The following is a 22,564-nucleotide window of genomic DNA, read 5'->3' on the forward strand; positions in this document are numbered from 1 at the left end:
AAGATCGTTTTTCCTGGGGTCAAACTGTTAACGAGAAGTTGTACTTGGAGACTTTGACAAGTTGAGGGAGAGTATTCGGAAGAGAATGGCAGACTTTTGGGGTACAAACGATTGGCCTCCGATCAGGATAACACGCTGGCACACACCACCCTTTGCATAATAATTTTTTTTAACCATAAATGTCACCGATAAAAAGAACAGGAAACGAAAGCGTTTTGCCACTGTTCAGGAGGTAAAACAAAAACCGCTGGAAGCATAAAGAATATGCCGATAAGCGAATTTAAACACAGTTTAGAACAATGGAAGGATCGTTTGGAGAACTGCTTTGTAATCAACGGGAATAATTTGAAGGTAGTCGAAATCTGGTATAAAAATACAAAGGAATAAAGAAATTATGACGAATTTTAATTTTTTTGGGTCCCTCGGATGTTTGTTGATAACTCTACTGAATTGAAAGTGCTTTTCTTCGAAAAAGTCACATTCATTGCAAGTTGGCATCAGTTCTGGTATTTAATATAAAGGAGGGGAGTGCGAGATTGGAAAATGATCATTTCTTTCACGGAACGATTCTCAGAAACTACCAAACCAGAAAACCTCGAAGCTACCACTCCTAGGTCTCAAAATACGTTCCATACCAATATCTTTTTAAATAAAATTGATACTAGTATATTACTGTATTTTTCATAAATTGAATGAAAACCCCCCTTACACGTTCATTTCCGAATTTTAGAATTTTTGCAGTAATAAATATAGCCTGTAATATGCAGCATAATACTACCAAGTTTGGTGTAAATCCCCCCATTACTAACAAAGTTGCCCCTTTTGTATAAATTTACTACAACCTAAGACTTTGAATGTCGTACAAACGGAACATATCCGCTCATATATTCCTACATAAGAAATACACAAAACCCGTCATTCCCGTCCAAAGAGCTTCTAGTTGTTGACTTGTTAGAATGAATTTCCACAGTAACTATTATAATTCTTCCTTTGTGGGTCGCTGTATGCCTATTTGTTACAGGCGATCTTAACGGCAGCGGTGAATTTCGGTGAGAAGGTAGGACGCATGCACCAAATGATATCATTATTCGTTGAAGTTAAGGGAAGTCATACATGCAAAAGTTGATGTAGAATATCAAATTAATGGTCACGATGAGTACTTTCTAAAGCAGGCTGCAAAGTGGAGACGGGAGCAAATAAAACGAGATCAAGTGTCAAAATTTAGAGCTGTAGTTTCCGCAGAAAGAAATATCACAAAGTTTAAATCTTGCACTCTTATTGGGACGTCAATATCCAAAAACAAAATAACTCCTTCAATTCTTTGATTTTCTTAGTAAAAAATTCGTAAAAGCTCTGATAACAAAAACCAAGCAAAGGCATTGGGATTCACGATTAACGACACTTACGTAAAGGAATTCAACTGTGGACTGCACTTGCTAAAGATCCTCGTCTCAATGCGGTATGATTAGAACAATCTACCTATTGATCAACAGGTCTACAGAAGATACAGGGTTAAAGAAAATCTAATGTAAATCATATTCTGCGCAACGTTAGCTTTGACTGCCTGCTCATCAGATCATTCTCATTGATGAGTATTCACAATCAATGATGAAACTAAAAAGGATAATTTTGAAATCGACTAATTCAACTATAAAAATACACCATCAGGAGCTACCTGGAAGTTAACTTAAAATTTAAAAAAACAGGAGCAAATGTTAAATTTGCTTTGCGATCATTGCTCTTCTCTTAAAAACAACTCTTCCTTCAACATGTTGGACATCACTTGTGCTAGTGAACATCGACAGAAGATCAGATGAAAAATTCCGAAATCGCGAAGTCGTTGTCTGAGAAACTGTGGTTACGCGACGAATGACATCCGCTTCAGTCACCTGCTGCAAACTAGCGCTTTCAAAAACCAAGCACTAAGATAAGCTCTACGTAAGTATAAATCGGACATGGTGTAGTATCTGTCTAACTTATGAAAGTGTACAAAATACGGAATGTGCTTCAATATGACATCCCCACAATGATTGGGACTGATACCAACCATATCAAAAGTGCTTTCAAATCGAATCCGTTTGCAATCGATTCGACTGACTTCCACCTTCCAAAACTCAATGACAAAGTTAGATTCAGATTCAATCAATTAGGAGCAAAGCAGATGTAAAGCACACTAATAGCGTGTCAAATGTACGACAGACTTCAAAGCAGTAGCATGCTTCTTTTTGGATATTAGTGTGTGGGAGGTCCGAAATTATAATGACGCCAAAATCGAAGAGTTTTTTTACCGATTTGTTCTAAACTTTTAGAGAAGTTGTTTCTTTCAAAAACAATCTCTAACCTCAACAAAAATCACGTAACACAACTTCGTCAATTGGAAGTCTGTACAGCAAAGCAAAACATAACTGATCACCACAGGAAATTCCAACCGGCTTATGCAAGAGTCTTCTTGGGCCATTGAAAATTGATATTTCGACTGAAATTCCCGCCCTGTCAAGGCCTATCAACCTTACGGAGAAAAGTATTAAAGTTACAATAATGCATCGGATTGAGGGTTTGGTCATAAGAGGGGTCCATTTCACAATCTTAAAAATATCACTTGAAAAAAAATCCTAGCCATGTAGGGCTTACATGCTTTGGTGTGCCCTATATATGTACATAGCAGTTATCTTTTTTCCCCATATTTTCTTTGATTTTCAATAAAACTGTACTGCAATTTTATTATTTCAATTAATGCTGGTCAAGTGGTAATTGTACAGAATTTGAACTGCAAAAAGGAATTCGAAATCGATTAAATCATAACCAGCCATGAGAGTGATCCTCAATCAAGCAGTTCAGTCATCGAACGTGTTGACTTAGGTTCCAACCATTGGATTTTATTTATTTTTATTTTAGGCGACCAACGACCGATCATAACCACTGAAGGAACTACAGCATCTACGGTTCATCACATATTGAAGACAGCCAACGTATTGATAACGCACGGCAGAGAACCTGAAAAAATTCGGAAATCAAATCGAAAATTTATGCTCAGCGAAAACCAACAACCTGCTCCCGAAACTTGGAAGTGGTGATGGCTAAGAGAATGTCATTGATATTATCTACTGACTGATAATGGAATTTTTAGAGTAAAACTTTGGGTAATGATCAATAAGGAAATCTTTCTTCGATCACAGCTGGATACTATTCAATTTGAATTTAGACTGGAGAAAACTTGGTTGAACTATTAAAACTAGACTTTCCAAACTTCATAATGTTAACATTAGACAAACTTAGGTTGAAGGTTGATTGCCAGTATCTTGGGAGTGGTATTGGATGCAAAGTTAAATGTGTGACTCAACGTAGAAACCCGGATTAAGGAGGACTGATTAGCTTTCTACGTTTTTTGCGGAACAAACATGGCAATATGTTAAAGCCCTTCCAATTGTTTTTTATGATATCATGACCAAACCAATCGCCCTTCAGGCGGAATGCAGTCCATGAATGCTGGACAAATAGTGAAACTTTGCAATTGCAATTGTATTCCCAACCAAGATGGTATGGTGGACCGGCAATATGCTACAAGGTTATGGCACAGTATTTTCCACTGGCGGATCAAAAATAGGTTGCGGATCTGAAGCGACAGTTTTCCTACAAACACACATGTTCTGTGTCTGAATCTTAATATTCTAGATTATGATGAGTAACTGCAGGGATGATCTAGACAGCCTAGACGGTTCGTTCAAAGCCTTTCTCCTCTGAATCCTGGAACATAATAATATACAGAAGGAATGAACTGGCCCGTCGAACTAAGCTAGCCAATTCCCTTTATTGGCAGTCTTCTTCAACGGATAGGATCAACGGATTTACTCGCTGGCTGTCTCCAGATGGCGCAGACTAACTACATTTGGTTTTTATATTATATTTATTTTTGGGTTTCCTAAAACCAAAACATGTGATACGTGCAAAGGATCACATAGGCCTACATATGCCATCAAATTCGGCATACCTTCAAATACGCTCCGTGCGTATCTATTCCTTTCCCCATTAACAACTATCATTCTGTTGGGAGTTTAAATTAATCGTGCTTTGCTTTGCAAACCGCTAATTAAACCAGCCAACCAGAATCTCTTCACCAGTTAGCCGGTCGTATTAGACAGAGAAAACCTGACAAAAATAACATAAATTCTTACACGGATAAATTAACAAACCTCTTCAGGTGTTACCTTATACTCAGGAGAGGGAAAACCAAGTCAAGAGCATAAGCTATGCAACTTATAGCCCAAAATGATGCCATATAACAGAAACTTTCCTATAGACGATCGTATTGCATACGAATACAACAATCAATATCTATTTGAGTGTAATTACGCGGTGTTTCTAGCGCTAGTGAAGAATTTTATTTTACAAAAACCGCTATTTCGGGAACCACTTGTTCCCTTCATCAGTGCTAACAAGCTTTAGGCTACTGATAAAGGGAACAAGTGGTTCTTAAAATATCGGTATTTGCAAAATAAAATTCTCCACTAGCGAATAGAAAAAACAAGTTTTATTATTTCAGAAAAATGTCTATTTGAAAATGGCTGCATGATTATTTTACAGTGTACCCACTGTGACGCCACCATATACCCCCCTAAACACTAAACTTCATCGAATATTATACAGGGTGCGGCAGCATAACTTCCTTTTTTAAAATGCGCGCCACTCAGTTAGTTGATGTCATAGCGGAGCGCTAGTGGTCTCGTTCAAGGGGGATACTGTAAAGTTTTGTCCCGACACGGTTCAGTCGCCATCATGCGTTGGAATAGTGAGGAGCGTGCCTTTGCCGCTGAGGTTTACTTTTCAAGCGGATGTTCGGTTATTGCAACACAGCGTGCATTTCGGAATCGCTTTAATTTAGCCCCGTTGGCTCCCGTCCCAGACCGCAAATCAATTGTTACATGGGTCACTACATTCAGACAAACTGCAAGTGCGACAAAAGGAAGAACTGGAGTCCCTCGGCCCGTTAGATCACCTGAGAACATTGAAGCAGTGAGAGCGTCAATGTTGCGATCGCCACGGCGTTCTGCGCGCAAACACGCATCTGCCCTTGGACTATCCGATCGTTCTGTGAGAAGAATTCTTCGTGATGATCTTCATTTTCATCCCTATAAGATGGCGATAGTGCAGGAACTTTCAGAACGTGACTTCAATTCTCGGATGAACGCGTGTGAGCTTCTTCTTGATGTCGTTCCCGAGGATGCTATTGTTTTTTTAGCGATGAAGCCCATTTTCATTTGTGTGGGTCGGTTAACAAACAAAACATGCGCTACTGGGCTGACACCAACCCTCGAGAATTGCATCAAAAGCCTTTGCATTCACCCAAAGTCACAGTGTGGTGTGCAATTTCCTCAGCTCAATTATTGGTCCCTGGTTTTTTGAGGAAAATGAGGTTACATTGACAGTGAATTCGGACCGGTATGTAAACATGCTACAGAATTTTTTTTTTCCCACGGCTAGAAAATTTGGATTTGGGAGACACTTGGTTCCAACAAGACGGTGCAACAGCACACACTTCAAGAGCATCGATGGCTGTTTTGAGGGAACACATTCCAGAGCGCCTTATCTCAATTAGAGGCGATTTGGAATGGCCGGCATGCTCTCCCGATCTGTCCCCTTGTGATTTTTTTCTATGGGGTTTTTTGAAATCCCGTGTTTATGTGAACCGTCCAAGAACGCTACAAGATTTGAAGACCAACATCCAAGAAGAAATTGCCAACATAACACCTGCTATGCTAACAAGAGTCATGACAAACGCCAGAAATCGGTTTACGCAATGTATGGAGAATGGGGGGCGTCACCTAACAGATTTGATCTTCAAAACAATGTAAATAAAAACTTTAAACATGTACCTACATTACAAAATATAAATAAATATTTTCCGATGCATACAATAGTTTTTATTGAGTTTTGAAAAAAGGAACTTATGCTGCCGCACTCTGTATAAATTCAAACGCAAGGGGTGATCGGAAGCCGTTACAAATAATATTAACTCAATTTGTAATCGTCTTTATACATAATATGGAAGATTCGATGCTGCGATGTCCCCCGATAGTTAATTAGACTAAGAGTTTACGTAGCAAAATTGTTTTATGCACATCGAAATTATTTTATGTCTTCATTTTATCTCATTTTTTTGTAATATGTAATGCAATCTACACTTACTTTTCGTCTTCCTTGCGGGGTCTATTTTGTGTCTGTTGAACGTATAGATTTTTTTCCTTTTTATTTATTTATTTATGTATATATAATATTAACTATCCCCCCCTCCCCGCCGGTCTGTCATCAGGAGGACTTTGCTTTGTAAGTTAACGATAATTGAAGAACATAGCCAGCAACAAGGGACGATAACTGGACTGGATAAATCTTCTCCTTTGGCGGTCAAAAATTATCCTGCTCCTTTGTGGTCCACGTATTTCACAATGAATAAGGAAAATTTAATTGAAAACACTTTGTAGAGTCTCAAGAAATAAGGTATTTTTATAATTGTAAACACTGGTGCATATAAGGTAACATAGCGCTCTTCCTAGCCGATAGTGTACTCACACCCATGCCAACGAGTCTTCGAGAACTTCACACTCTCCTTCAGCTTACATAAATCAAGTTTCCCTATACAGCACAGCCGCAGGACATTAGTACCTTATCTTAATATGCAACTCAAACTGCAATTTATATCTTCTATTGGACCCGATTGTCAATTTTATCGTTAAATAATTTTCCCCTTTCAGAAACAAGTTGCACTAGAATTGAGAAGCCAAAATATATTGTTTCGTAAGCAGAGTTAGAAGCAATTCATCAGCCAAAACATGGATCATCAAATGACCACAGTTCTAGTCTCAATGCTATGTTTATCTTACTAAACGAATATGAAAAAAACTCTTAAATGTACTAACAATTGCAGTTTGATTGAAAAAAAATTTACACCCTCTTTTGCATGTATGAGAGCCCCCCTTAAATTCGACGTAGAATGATGTAACTCACAGTATACGTGACACAGTTCCCGTCTTTCCACGAAGGTTGGGGTCAATCGCTATAACCATATCCGAAAAAAATGCATGTGACAGACACAAAGCAGCAGGCGACAGTAAATCGATTTTAATAAGGTTTTTTTTTTACACAAAACCTTAAAAAGGGCTTACTTAATAGCAGCCAAGGGTAAAGGGGCTAGGGAGAAGTAGCTTCTTCATATATGAGATTTTAATACTTCAACCGAATGTCAATTATTCAGCAAAATTTGGTATTCCTAGGATGAACTAAAGGGGGGATTTCAGTCAATTTCTAAAAGTTAGTAATATACTATTAGTAAGTTTATTCGAGCGGATATCAAAATGGGACATATTTGGAGGCCTATAAGCGCAACATACTGATTTTTTTCGGATTTTTGTGTTGGGTAAATGGAGTCGTCTGACTTTAAGAGTGTACATTTTGACTCTTTACTCGCGCACTTTACAATTCACCTCAAAACTAATATCAACAGTATTAGGTTGCTGCACATGAAATGGCCGATTTGGTACTAAAATTTGAAACGACTGTAAAGTTTACAAAAATTTATTTAATTAATCAAAATAGGTGCCAGTCGATTCAAAACACTTTTCGCTGCGAGATACAAGAGCATGTATGTCAGTTTCGTAGAAGTCCAATTTCCGGGTGTTGATAAACACGTCGAAGGCAATTTTGATGGCTTTTTCATTCCTAAATTGATTTTCCGCCAAAAAAATTATCCAAATGCTTAAAAAAGTGGTAGTCGGTTGGTGAAAGGTCCAGTGAATATGGTGGATGAGGCAGAGTCTCATTCTGCAATTCGTTCAAATATTGAACCGTTGTTCTGGAAACGTGAGGTCGTGCATTGTCGTGGGAGTATCACACCATCTCCGTTGACCAATCTCGGCCGTCGAGTACTCAATTTTGGTGCATTTCCTCGAGTTGGGACAGTATTTCTGTGAATTTATCGTTTCTCCAGGTGCCAAAAAAGAATAGTGGATAACTCCAGCTGTAGACCACCAACAGTCACCATTACCTTCTTCGAATGGAGGCTCGGTTTCGGCATATGCTTCGGTGGTTCATCAGCATCTAGCCATTGTGTTGATCGGCGACGATTGTCGTATAATATTCACTTTTCATCATATGTCACCATTCTGTGCAAAAAGGAATCGCTTCTATTGCGGGAGAGTAAAGAACTGAAAATTCACATTCGAATTGCCATGTTTTACTCCGTAAGGACATGCGGAACCCATTTGTCGAGCTTCTTCACGTTTCCAAGTTGTTGCAACTATCGAATAGTGTACGCCCAGTTTCTCTGCAATGTCACTCACAGACTGACGTGTGTCGGATTCGAGTAGCAAACGGAGCTCGTCGTTGTCAACCGATGGTACTGGATGCCCACGTGGCTCACTTTGAAGGTTTACGTCGCCTAACCGCCGTGTGGTTCGTTCGCGTACCGTATCAGCTCCAAATGTGCTGTTAATGTTCCTGGTCGCCTCCGCTGCTTTATGACCGAGTTTGAGCTCATACAGAAAAAGTATACGTTCTTGGCTCTTTTCCATCCTTTTTTCCTTTTTATTCACTGTTATCACAACGATGGTCAAAACTGAAACGACTTCTTGAATAAATGTAGGAGTATTTATACTTCATTATCCAACACCAACAGCGACAACTGGTGGTGGTTTGATACAGCAAAATCGCAACTAGCTTCACTTGATTGCCAAATCGGCCATTTCATGTGCAACAATCTAATACTAATCGAGATCTTTCATTTGATACCCCACACGACTATATTCGATGAAAAAAAGTTTTTTATCCCCCCTTTGCATGTAAGGGGAGCCCTCTTTAAACTTCACGTAAATTTATGTCACTCACTGTATGCATAGTAGCAACAACTGGAAAAGAAAACAGATGGGGCAGAACTTTCCATTTGTGTTTTTACCATTTTGAGGCGGATAAACGAGTAGTGTCGAGCATCAAAAATATTTAGTCGTGACTTTCGCAGCATTTCGGCCGTTATATCTTTAATGCACGACCCAAGCGCATCAATTGTAATCAATAGCGATCCCCAGCTATAGTGTGTGCCAGTGTTAAGAGTTCATAATAAATTACAACAATCTGATGCAAAAAACTCTTGTCTTCCATTGACGCAGCCGCTCGCAGATCAAAAAGCGCTTTTCAATCTCCCAGGATGTCAATCCATGTGAAATTCAATTCCCTTCTTTCAAGATTATTGCCATAGTTTTAAGGCACTTTTTGGCTATTAGACAATTCTTGAATCGTTTGAAATAAGTTTTCATCCACCTAATTTTCCAATCCTATATCAATTTTTTTCCATTGTTCGGGTAGTTTCTTGTCTTTCCCCACAGAAAAAAGTCTGGTGGCGTCAAATCGGGTGATCTCGGTGGCCATGGAAAATCATCATTTTTTGATATCAACCTTCCGGGGAACAATGGGTTAAAAAAAAAACGATTGTAGCGCGTGAAGTGTGACAAGTTGCTCCGTCCTGCTGAAACCAGAAGCCATCCATGTCATTTTCTTCGATGATTGCCATAACAAAATCACGAATCACAGCCTGATAACGCTCGCCATTGATGGTAAAAGAGGCTCCTTCGTCATTTTCGAAAAAGAACGGTCCGCTGACCTTTTCTGCACAAACATCGTACAACACAGTCACTTTTTGATCGAAGAGAGGCTGTTCTTCAATTAATTGAGGATTTTCGGTAGCGCAAAAGCGGCAGTTTTGTTTATTTACGCCTTCATTTGAATGAAAATGGACCTCGTCTGACATGATGATTTTTTGCCAAAAGGCTGGTTCATTGCGATCTAATTTTGACGGACCATTTGGCATAATCAAGGCGTTTTGGATAATCAGCTGAATTTAATTTTTTTGCCAATTGAATTTTGTACTGAAACATTTTTAAATCGATGCGAATTATGCGCCTGAGTGTGCTTGCAATGCCTAACTCCTGCGAACCGCGATAACTCGATGTTCTCGTAGTCTCCTCAATACTGGCTCGTACGACTTCAATATTTTCATCGGAACGTCTTGTACGTTGTCTGGATGCGTGACTGAGACTACCGTGGTTAACAAAATTTTGCGTATAAACACTACAAAGTGCTTTTAGATAGCGCACTTTTCACTTTATTTTTTTTTACGAAATGTACGTTGAGTTAATACAATTGAGAGCTTATTTTGGATATAAAGCTGAATTATTTCAACGCGTTCTTTTGCAGTGTGCTGCTCCATGCTATAAATTGTCTTGGACTAACGCTTCAAACGCGGTATGTCATTAGTCAATCTGACATTCCTGCCAAAAGTTACAGGGTTGCCAGATGGGCCCACATTAAATGGCCTACCATCAACACGGTAAAGTAAAATTCCCCCAAAAATACTTTATCCGGTAAAATTTTTGACATTTTTAATAAATTGCAAAGCATTGTTACTACGCTCCAAAAACAATTTGTTTAATGGAAATGACAGCAAATCCATGATGAATATATTACTATAAGCCACGATGGAATACTACTTCCTAAGACATCTCTCGTCAAAGTGCTTCAAGTTAATTCTAAGTCCTAATTTTGATTACTAAAATGTGTTACTCTAAACGTCTTCTTAAAGATTCTTCATAATTTTTTACCCATAAATTACATTTTATACAGTAGGGAGTAAACACAATCTTCTAATGTGATTGTAGAGTTGAAATTATCCCAAAATAAACTTAACCTTCTAATTTTTTATTAATCCTCAAAATGCTTCTTCATCCATTCAAGGGTTATTTGATGTCACTATCAAATTTTTCAGTTTTGCAGTCAATGCTTAATTGCTCTTATTCGAAACTTTGACGATAATCTTTGCATTCCATCATAAAGCATCAAGTTTAATTTGTCTCTAGCTAACTTGTTTCCACAAATAAATAAATTTGAAAACATTTGAAGATGGGAGTCATTCCACCTGTTTTACAACGGTGATTCATCCCCGTCACGTAGTTGATGGCTTTGGACAAATATCAAAAGTTTTCATGATTCATACCCAATCAACCAGATGATGATGGACACTAGGCTCGCCACGAATGACTTGTTTTGTGGTGTTAAATGTATTATAATTGCAGTTGTGAGGCAGGAAAACAATATTTTCTTAAGCATGTCTGCTGGAAACTAGAAATGATAACGTCTCTCAAGGTTTTCCTCAAAAATTACCATTTTATTCACCAATTATACTCAACTAATTAAGAGAGCGTTTCTGTACAATGCCGAATTATTAGTAAATATGGAATAATTGCCTCCCGTTGTTTACTAATTCATAGTAATTAAATGGCAAAACAAATAGGCGTCAACTCTTGAAACGACCACCCAACATTTTCTATTCAAGAAAACAATCTATCGTTTATGTTACACCTCGAAAACCAGCTGTGCCTTCGAAATGAATTGTTTACGCAATTATTTACCAAAAGAATGTGAATATTTGGCAGATATCTCAAACCCGAAAAAATTCAATGTCTTTCAAATATCGATACGTCTGTGATATGATATTCGACTCTGATAAGGGCACGCTATCTGAAAACTAAATAAATCTAAAAACAACAAATGCCTCCCACAATTTCTACTCAATTTCAGTCCTTTGACATTTCCCAATAAACAAAATGTGACTCATAAGCCAAGCATACATGGAACATATTAAATGAACGAATTATCGAGCAAACATAAAAGAAAGTAAAACGCATATGAAATTCAAACAGACCATCAACCACACATTCGACAATCAAGCCAAGAAAACAAACCTCGTACCCGGAAATGCCTATGATTCATGGAGAAACAATTGTGTCAAATTGTTTAGATTGCAGAAGTAGCAGTAGCAGTAATGGCAGCAACTTGCCGGCCAAAAACGCAAACTGCATTTCGTTCACATGCTCCCTCGCTATATGGGTGGGAGCAACGAAATCAACAACACTATGATGGGTTTGAAAACAACAACATGTACACTGGCGGTTACACGGTTTAAAGCATTTGTAAATTGGTTCGGAATGGTTTGGAATTACTTCCACAAATGACACTGGTTTCGCCCTACATTCCATACAAACCCCCAATTTCTTTTCGGAAATAAGAAGAGACATCTGTAAATATGGGGAAGAAACATTAGGTAACTTACACCCGATTCACATAGCTCACAAAGTACGACGAGTTTATAAAAATACATTGGGTTTGGCAATAGTTTCAGCATATTGAATATCATCATCATCATCAACGGCTCGACAACCGATATCCGGTCTAGGCTTGCCTTAATAAGGAACTCCAGACACCCCGGTTTTGAGCCGAGGTTCACCAATTCGATATCCCTAAAAACTGTCTGGCGTCCTGACCTCCGCCATCGCTCCACCTCAGCCAGGATCTGCCTCGTCCTCTTTCTCTACCCCAAATATTGCCCTTGTAGACTTTCCGGGCTGGATCATCCTCATCCATGCGGATTAAGTGCCCCGCCCACCACAACGTGTTGAGACGGATTTTATCAACAATCAGACGGCCCTGGTATCGCTTATAGATTTGGTCGTTATGTAGGCTACGGACTCGCCCATCCTCATGTAGGCGAACGCGGCCAAGAGTTTGCAGTTTTTTTTGCTAAGAACCCAAGTCTCCCAGGAATACATAAGGGCTACCAAGATCATAGCCTTCTTCTTTTTCTTCAGCCTTTGTCCCGTTCACAAGTGGGGTCAGCTCGTCGTGATCGCATTTTTTCCACGATCGGTGCAACCCCATAAAGATCGCTGATAACCTCATTTCGGATGTGATCAAACTGTGTCACGCCACTAGTCCAACGCAACATCTTCGTCTCCATTACCGCAAGACGCCGTTCATTGTCTTTTGTAGCCGGCCAACACTCAGAACCATAGATAGCGACAGGACGGACGACATTGCGATAAATTTTAGATTTGAGACGTTCGATGATATGTCCATCACAAAGAACAGCAGTTGTGGAACGCCACTAGGAGGATAGGATAGTGGAATAACTCTAACTACACTCTATTTATTTCTTTCCCTGATCTCAGCAGTTTATTTTTGTTTTACTGAGGATAGTACAGAGTACGTTGCCTCAAACAATAAATAAGATCTGTTGGCTGCCAACAACCGTGCGCGGATTTCATCGTCATAGCTGTTATCGGTTCTGATTTTCCACCCTAGATAGGAGAAATTTTCAACGGTCTCAAAGTTGTAGCCTCCTATCTTCGTTGTTTTCGTTTGACCAGTGCGATTCGATGTTATTCGTTGAATATAATAATAATAATCGTTTGCGCAACAATTCAATTGGATCAGAGCCTTGAAGTGTGTTACAGCACTTCATTCAAGACGGTAACGGTACACTGCAGGATTACAGAACCCGGTAGTAAGCAATGTGGTCAGCTGAGTTGACTGGAATCCGAAATCAAATCACGATAAAAATCCCACTGCCAATGGAAATTCTTGTTAACTGTGCCTACACGTCATTGTTGACGGATTGTTGAAATGTACTTCTGTTTTCCCAGGAACCTTCGTCTTCCACTGTTCTGTGCTACGTGCTTTTGGAGCAAGTAGTGGGACAGTGGATATCCATTGCATGCCATGAAATTCCATGGCATCGGGCCAAGGCCTATGGTTCGCTGAGAGAGTGAGGAGCCCCACTGAAGCCCACCACGTCCTCCGGACAAGGCAGCATGGAGAACATCATATTTGCAAGAGGATGAAACCCTGGTGGACTGCGCTTTGCACTTCAAATTCCTCAGAAATTTTACCTTGATGCAGCATGTAACCTTTTCTCGTCAGGTGTTATTCTGATAATATTACACTTTTTTGCATGCCTATCCCCTACCCTAGCCCATCCCATCCCATCCCCCCCCCCCCTTAGCTAGAAGTCGAAAGCAAATACATAACAAAGAATAGAGGAAGATCTCATCAGAGAAAGAAAAGGAAAAAATGAAATAATACGACCTTTTGATGCGAAACCTCTTTTTTTTTGCAATCACGAAGAATTCCGTCATTTGGAACAAAAACTCCTAACTAGGAAAGATAGTTCAGCCTAATGGAAGAAGAAAGTTCGTTAAAACATGATACAAACCTTCTTTTGTGATGAATATTCATCTATTTCACTTCTAAACAAATTATGTCTCCAACAAGGAGCGGTGATATCTCCAGCAAGGAGCGAAGTTCGTCTTTGGCATATAATTTGATGTCGTCAATATACATTAAATGACTTAATTTACATTTCGACAATATGCCATATTTGACTTGGAACCCGTATTTGCTTTCATGCAGAAGATGGGATAGCGGATTCAAAGCCAAACAAAACCACAGTGGGCTTAGAGAGTCGCCTTGGAAGATGTCACGCGGACGTTACACTCCTGGCATTCCCTCAACCAGATGCACCCCTAGTCGTATTCGTCGATGCCCCAGACATCGCAGTAGATGCTGCCCTTCAACAAAAGGTGAATCAAATTTGGCAGTCGTTGAGCTTCTTTTCCAAGAAATTGAATACAATTTATCGAAAATAAAACACCTACGATCGTGAGCTATTAGCCGCGTACATGGCAATCAAATACTTCTGATATTCCCTAGAAGGCAGGCCCTTCCCAATGTTTACGGACCAGAAGCGTCTTAGCTTTGCTTTTAAGCAGAAGCCCGACAAAGCATTTCCTCGCCAAACTTCGACACCTGGACTTCATAAGCCAGTTTACTTCAGACATCCAGCACGGGTCCGGCAAGGACAATGTAGTTGCAGAGGCTTTGTCACGCATTTCAGAAGTCAAAATCCCTGCCATGGTCGATTTTCCAGCAATAGCGCAAAGCACAGAAAGCTGACGCAGTGCTTCAAATACTCATCGACAACCCCAAATATAAATTTCGGAAATTTCTCCTTTTCAACTCCCTCTGAAATAACTCTGCGAAAACTCTGAAAAAGGACCTAGGCCATATATTCCAGCCATGCAACGAAGTATTCCATGCAATACACGATCTAGCGCACCCAGCCATTCGGACATCGAATCGGCTGGCCACTGGCAAATATTTCTGACCTTCAATGAAAAACGATGTTAGCTCCTGGGCCAGACAGTGTATCGCGTGCCAGAAGTGAAAAGTCACAAAGCACGTACAGAAAGAAGTAGGCTCGTTCCCTCCGTCTACTAAGCGTTTTCACACAATCCACATCGATATCATTGATCCCTTGCTAGACTCGCATGGCTTCAAGTATTCATCGATAGGTTCACGCGGTGGCCTGAGGCAATACCTCTGGCCGATATTTCTGCAAAAAATTTCACCTACTTGGAGATATCAGCATCCTAATTCCCAATTTTGTAACTGATTACCTGAAACCCTCAGTTACAAGTAATGTTAGAATGAAATCTATGGCTTTATTCCATATTCTCAGTTATGAAATACAATCAAAACATTAAACAGAAAGAGCCAATTTGACAGTGCGATAAAAACGACTGGAATATTCCAAATTCTATTAAAAATTGACCGGTGTGGTCGGCAGCTGGCCATAGATTGTCACGATCCCGATTCTTACGCAGCCCTCGTGGCTGTCATCCCGATACCCACAATTAGGCAAGTTGCTCAACCGTGGTGAGTTGTGTTGTGCTTATTTTGATGTGGAGCTCGAGTGAATCTTCGCTAAGCCGCTCACACATTGCAGCGCCTCCACACTACCCCACCCCCTATCCCATTAGACTGCGGGTTGTATGCGGTTGTCCGGTGGCGTTGGAAACCAAGGAGTTTGGGATGCTCGAAAGGTGGCATAGGACGCTATAATGGCCAAGACAACCGTTCTTGGTCTCCAAACAGCCAATCGAATAAAAGTCCCGCGGAGTTGGTATACGGGGAGAATCTGAGGCTCCCCAGTGACCCTGTTCTCAACATCAGGTCAGGACACTACAAACACGCAAAAACCGTGGCTGACGAGTCCAGGGATCTCGAATCCTGACCGCATGTGGTAATTCGGACAGACGCCTCTCGTAGGCCGCTGCAGCCACCTTACGAGGGCTCCTTCGAAAGCTTGCATCATTATAACCTCAACGTCGCAGGCATGATCAAGAGGGTCCCCTTGGCTCGTCTAAAGCCCTTCTTCCAGGAAAGCACAACCAAAAGGAGAGGCGCGCAATTCGTTCATTTTGACTTGTGACAACCGAGTTGAGGAAGCCGTGCGCCTGGTTTCTCGCTAAAATCCCCTTTTGTCTGAGCTGAGGGTGGAATGTTAGGGCGGAGCGAATATCTTGCGTGTGGGACTGACGCAAGTGCGAATTACGGTGGCCATGGCATCGAAAAACAACTCTAGACAGCGAAAATTGTTTTTCGGTGTCAGTGCAGAAATGGAGTTGAACGAACAAGACATCTGACTCCTATTATTCTTCAAATTATAAAAAGTTTTTAAGCATATAGATTAGTTTGTTTTGAATTGTCACGCTGTTGAGGTAAAAAAGAAAGTTAGCGACCTCTTCAGCTTGCAAAAACTATTCCGCTCGAAAAGTCTCATCATAGGGTTGAAATTCTTACTGTGCAAAACGATGATCTTGCCAGCCCTCATGTATTCCTCCTAGATTTGGATTGTTTTTAAGAAAAATTGTGAAATCTTTGCCTCGTTCGAGAGAAGAATCGTCTGAAAAATTTTGGACCCCTACAAGAGGATGGACTATTCCGCAGTCACTATAACGATGAAATCTATGAGCATTATCACGACCATCTGGTCCACGACCATCTGGTTGCGGTGGGCGGGTCACCTAATTCGTATGGAAGTGGATGACCCAACCTGAGATGGAGCTGTGGTATAGGTCAGGAGGCCGAGCAGCTTTTAAGAATAAGCTTTTTTCTCAGGAGGTGGAAATCTTCAAGACACTGGTCTGGACACACCAGCGTGTGGGATTTTTACCCACTAAAACCAACCCCGACTCCCCCCTGCCCCACAGAACCACCATCAATTATTACATCACGGGGCGGAGTCAACTCATTCTAGCTTAAGCACCTTTCTTCTATACGCGGCGCACGTGACTGCGCTTTTCTCCTCTTCTCTGCCTTTCGCAGTTTGGTTTGGATAGATGCGATCATGCAGTTGACCGCATCCCAATTCTCTTGTTGTGCTATCATTTTCACCACCAGATTTTCTGATACCAACACCTCTCCTAGAGTCTCCTCTAGATTCCTCCTTTCTTCCACAAATCTCGGACAGTGGAAGAATACATGCTCTGAATCCTCTGAGACTCCACCGCAATTTGGACAATCGGGTGAGGTCTCCAATTTAAACCTGTGCAGGTATTGGCGATATCCCTCATGGCCCGTGAGAAACTGGGTGAGATTATAATTAATCGTGAGGGTCATACTAGCAGTGGATGATTTATCGCAAACATACTGTACGTTTTGCTTATAGTTGAGCTTCCTGCCTATCACCACCACCAAATATTTGATGGTCGGCTTGGAAGTGACGAGTGATGAGGACCGCTTCTGTTTTTTGTTCTGCAAATGTCAGGCCAGAGCTCTCTAGCCAACTTTTAACAGCACTGATTGCCTCGTTTGAGTATAACTCAGCATCTTCGAGATGCTTTGCGACAACCACCATCGCTATGTCGTCAGCGTAACCCACCACTGTGAGTTCCTCCGGAAGGGGAAGATTAATTACATCGTTGTACATGATGTTCCACAGTAATGGGCCCGATACGGAGCCCTGCGGGACATCCGCGCAAACAACGTACTCCTGGGGTCCATCATCGGTGTCCAGGGTTACTACCACGCAATATTTGCTGATACTACCCTTTCCATGGATTGCATCTTCGGCCAAGCCAGTAACCAGTTTGATGGCATCAATGGCTGATCTGGCTTTACGGGACCCATACTGCCGATCTGAAAGGTTGCCTTGGCTTTCAACAACCGGGAGTAATCTATTATAAATTACTCGCCCTAACATTTTCCCCCAGTGTCCAAAAGACATATAGGTCGGTATGAGGATGGTTCACCTGGAGGTTTACCATTTCACGGCAAGCTTAAGGGCCTTATTCGGTACTCCGTCAAGGCCCGGCGCTTTATTGTCACCTATTCAGGATCTCCAGCAGGTCGCCTCTGGTGACTGGTTGAATTGCCGTTACATTCAGAGGTGATTGGAATGTGTCGGCGCTTTCCTCTTGCTGGGGAAATAATATAATAATAATAATAATCGTTGGCGCAACAATCCATGTTGGATCAGGACCTTGAAGTGTGTTAGAGCACTTCATTCAAGACCGTAACGGTACACTAGGAGGCAATGTGGTCAGCATTGCGCTCGCCCGAGATTATTACCCTGATTTGACTCAGGTACTCATTCACAGCTGAGTCGACTGGTATCCGACGTCAAATCACGATACAACTTCCACTGCCACCAGTGAGATTTGAACCGCGACCTTCCGCACGACAGCCTTGTGCTCTAACCACTCAGCTATCCGGACACTGGGGAAATAACCCCTGGATAATTTTCAGCAACCTTTCTGAAAGGTGTTTACAGCACCTTCGTTAGCCAAAACTATGTCCATCGGCGCAAAAGCTTCTAATAAACTGCGCCCCCTAGCATTTGATTCTCTGCTACCCCACTCTTGTGCCCAAGCATTGAAATCACCAGCAATCACCTCTGGACTTCGTCCCCTTACGTCGAGAACAAGATTATTAAGCATTTCCTCGAATTCAGACAGTGTCAAACTTGGTGGGGCGTAGCAGCTGTATACATATACACCACTTATTTTCGCCCACACAAAGCTACTGGCTGCCTGACTTGCAGTACATTGTATGGCCTGTTGACCGCAAGCTCATATCGTCGCTCCACCAGAATCTATGACAAATATGCTACCGTGACGGTTTCTATACGGTTCACGGCAATTTCCATCTCAGATTCGAACGTGGTCTGCTCAAGTAAATCCTAAGCGACCCTGCAATGATTGAGGTTTATTTGAATAAACCTCATTTTCTCATTGCAGTGAGCGTCTTCCTAAATTCCGGACATTTACCACTTCCGACAATATGCCGGTTATCCTGTCCCGCTTTTACTTCGCACAATAGGCATTTGGGGTCCCTATCGCACTCTCTGGCAATATGGCTTTTCTCCTGACACCTGCATCGATCGGATCGATCAATGCCGCTGGTGCATGTCTTCACGAAGTGCCCAAACATGAGGCATTTCAAGCACCTCTTTAGTGAAGTTTGTACTCTTAAACGGCAGACAACCCATCCGAGTCCTTCCAGCAGCAGATAACAACATCTGCGCTGCCTCCACTGGTACCCGTATTATGGCCGTTTGAGCACCACCATAGGCTCTTCGTAAGCCCACAACAGACTCCTCGATAAGTTCTTTTAACTTGAATTGCTCCTTCAGAGCAGTACAAATTTCTCTTTTCGATGTCACTTCATCGAGATCCTTACATTGTATATAGATCTGATGCTTTTGGGCACGCGCTGCGGCGTTCTCCCCAAGTGAGTTTTTGACTTGAGTGGGAAAGTCATTAGTTTTACCTACGATGGATCTTTTCAGCTCGAACATGAGATCTCCTTTCTGGGTTCTTCGGATTCTGTCTGTCTGTCACACCCGATTTATTCGAAAAAAGCTAGTCTGATTGTCACGAAAATTGGTGAGAGCGGGTGATCTGTTGTTCCCTTTACATACAGCAAATGGCGCCATTTTTTGTTAAGATTAAGGAGGGCATACATGTGAATGGAGGGTGCAGAATTTTTTTCATAAAATGTGGCCATGTGGGGAATCAAATGAAAGGGCTCAATTAGTACTTTTCGAAACTGGTTCCATAATATCGGGTGAAACATAGGGAGTGCATATTTGCACATTTTAGAAATTTACCCGGCAACCCCCCTTATTTCGATCCCAGAAGTACAAAATTTGGCATGGGTGTAAGGGATATGTAGTGCACAATTTGGTCAAGTTTGGAGAAACGAACGACGAAAACCGTTCTCTCCGAATAATACAGAAACTTGTTCATGAATTGAAACGGTCGAACAGAAGCTTCCAACAAATTCATATACGCATCGTCTATATGAGGCTTTCTCATTTTTAGTCAATTATAAACTCAGATGCATCTTATGGAAGCCTATTCATCTTTAAGTATGGTTACAAATAGTGTGATTCTTCAACTCAGGCACGAAGGAACAAAAGAATCAATGGAAAGTTGAAAAAAGTTTATACATAACCGAAAATATGTGCAGGAGTAAAAATTTGCAGGAAAGACGAAAATCCTGCAATATTGAGTGGCTTATCAGAATAGCAGAATATTGCCTGCCTTTTCGACACACATTCAGCCCTTCGAATGGCTTAATGATTTTCCCTCGATAATTGCTTTGCAACACTTTCAAATTGTCGCAAATAAGATATGAATTTGCTCACGTCTGCAAGACTGTATGAAGATTGTCGACTATAAACAATTCCAACGTCGATGCTTCTTCGACTCTTGATATTCAACTGCATGCACACACGACGTCGTCGTTGGCGATGACTTTTCCAACACGAGCAGGGAAAACTGGGTCTATGGGTTTTCGTGCAAAATCATAGGCGCCTAATGCCAGACTAGACATCGGTCGCGGTGCCCAAACGGAAATTCTAATCGACGCCGGGCCAGTCGCAAGTACGTCTAAAGATAAACATATGTCACGAAACGAGTGACTTTATGGCAAGGTAGGTTGACGGTGAAAAACTTCCAAGGCGACGGTCGCCCCCCTTTGAAACTCTATAGCGAAATGTAGGATGACTACTTGCTTGCTTTATTGCAAGTAATTGTGAAATTATTGGCGGCGGCACTATTGTGGCAATTTGCAGTTTTGTCGCCGTTCCAACCTCGGTCGTAGCGCCTATTTTCTTTCTAGAAAGGCGCCCACAGCCAAAAGTGGGGCACGGCGGAGTGAGGCCCAAGGCCGGGCATGCCACCCTGTTTCTTCATCGTTCATCGTAAAAAATCGAACTCGATATTATGTAATCTAGAGTGCGAAGCGATTACGAGAGATTAGCGACACGGCACCAGGTTGCGATAACGAGGCGCCCAGGCCGCCTGTCGAGATGACGTTGCTGAAATCTGTGCAAAACCAGCCGCCGAGTAACACAATCCGCCTTGCAACCGTGGAGCAGCGCAACCTCAGCGAGATATGGCCGGAAATCACAGTGCAATGAAACAGCATCCAGACCATTCATTCCAAGACTGCAACTGCACCCCGCGCTGCGCCGTCCCATTGTCTCTCATTCGACCACGAATCCAATCCGTGGCTGCTGTAATCTAGCGCAATGCATGTTGTTTACAAACATTTGTCCGTCGAGCCCGAGCGGAACGTAGAACGTAGTTCCCCCTCGTTTACGTTTTCGTATTTGAACTGAATGGATGGAGTGCGATAGCAGCATGAGGACGGATTAAAGGGCAAAGCATGAGATTAGAACATTCTGACTGCAGCGTCCATTGGGATGGCTCCAAACAGCTGAGGTGGCTGCTGTTTATCTATGATGCGGGACGAGTGCACACAAGTGATTTGTCTCTGACCGCACTGCACTGGCACTAATTTCCCTCGCCTGGCGCACACGGCACACATTTCGTGCACTATCCTCCCCTTCCCCAATTTCTTTTCTGCTTACGCACGGAATTTTGATGGAAAGTAAACAACTCAAAGTAGTGCAAATTATGTTTGAAAGATCATCACGTAACTTGAGAATTCGGAGTAGAGCATTCATTGGGGTCCGCGCTTTCGTCTAGCCGGAAATTGAATGCCAACCTTCCAGCGGACTGAGCATTCTAGCGGGTTCCTTGCAGCACCCTACAAAGTAATCAAGTCGAACTCATGTAGCCCTGTCAGATAAAAGGGCGCCAAGAAAACGCTATTTTCCTGGAGTATGGGGTTTTAGAGATGACAAAGCGAGTAGACAGTCCCAACCTGGACCATATGGCACCGAGACCTTGGTCGACCCAGGAGTATTTTTGCATGTTCGCCTCCAGAATGAAACCGCTTTCGATAAGCACTCACACACTTTGCACCGGTATTGCCAGTTTCCTTTTGAGTATTACCTTTTCCTGCGCCCGATCGCTGCTACTGCTCACTTCCAGAGAATTCTATTTGCAAACACGCTCCACTTCTCGAGCTCCTTTTACGAGTCTAGTTGCGATTCTTCGCGCGTAGTCCTGCTCTTCGGCTTCGCACTATAGTTTAGACTTGTTTTCATCTATTTCATAACAAACTAATCAGTCCGTTCTGCTTTAGATTGATGATGATTTTTTGGGGGCGACGACACACACGCACACACGGGGACGTCAGTCAGACTTCGAAACTATCTGTACTTTACGATGCGTTTTCCATTCGTTGCGGTCACTATTATTCAACAAAAACTAGATGGTACGACAAAATGTAATGTCTATAAAAACACAACATGCAAACAAGCACTTAATAACACGCAATGAATTGTTTATTGTCGTTTTTAAGGAGTACAAAGTGACAATCGTATGCGGATGCGACACTCCATATTGGATTTTTGGCTGGCGAAGTTGCGGACTGTTTGGGAGATTTCGTTTGTTGGGTTTGCAGCACTGATCCGATTGGGATTTGGTTTGTC

At 41.7% G+C, this 22,564-nt stretch overlaps 1 protein-coding gene across 1 annotated transcript in view; it reads right to left on the reverse strand.

Moving 5' to 3' along the window:
* The window catches only part of LOC119659227 (RAC serine/threonine-protein kinase), a 31,074-nt gene extending 8,537 nt beyond the window's left edge, over positions 1-22,537 (reverse strand). Inside the window, exon 1 of the mRNA XM_038067201.1 lies at positions 22,023-22,537. The gene's annotated coding sequence lies outside the window, so the exon portion shown is untranslated. The remainder of the gene's footprint in view (positions 1-22,022) is intronic.
* Between the last annotated feature and the right edge of the window lie 27 nt (positions 22,538-22,564).

This window comes from Hermetia illucens, chromosome 6 (assembly GCF_905115235.1).
Source record: "Hermetia illucens chromosome 6, iHerIll2.2.curated.20191125, whole genome shotgun sequence".
Classification (NCBI taxonomy): domain Eukaryota; kingdom Metazoa; phylum Arthropoda; class Insecta; order Diptera; family Stratiomyidae; genus Hermetia; species Hermetia illucens.